Below are 387 nucleotides of genomic sequence, written 5' to 3'. Positions count from 1 at the left end.
TCTTTCAGGATTTGAAATAGCTCAACTGGAATTCCATCACCTCCACTAGCTTTGTTCGTAGTGATGCTTTCTAAGGCCCACTTGACTTCACATTCCAGGATGTCTGGCTCTAGGTCAGTGATCACACCATCGTGATTATCTGGGTCGTAAAGATCTTTTCTATACAGTTCTTCTGTGTATTCTTGCCACCTCTTCTTAATATCTTCTGCTTCTGTTAGGTCCATACCATTTCTGTCCTTTATCGAGCCCATCTTTGCATGAAATGTTCCTTTGGTATCTCTAATTTTCTTGAAGAGATCTCTAGTCTTTCCCATTCTGTTGTTTTTGTCTATTTCTTTGCATTGATCACTGAGGAAGGCTTTCTTATCTCTTCTTGCTCTTCTTTGG

Source organism: Bison bison, unplaced genomic scaffold (assembly GCF_000754665.1).
Source record: "Bison bison bison isolate TAMUID 2011002044 unplaced genomic scaffold, Bison_UMD1.0 scf7180017864204, whole genome shotgun sequence".
Taxonomy (NCBI): domain Eukaryota; kingdom Metazoa; phylum Chordata; class Mammalia; order Artiodactyla; family Bovidae; genus Bison; species Bison bison.
The sequence above is the reverse complement of the archived record's forward strand: the minus strand, read 5'-3'. Positions refer to the sequence as shown.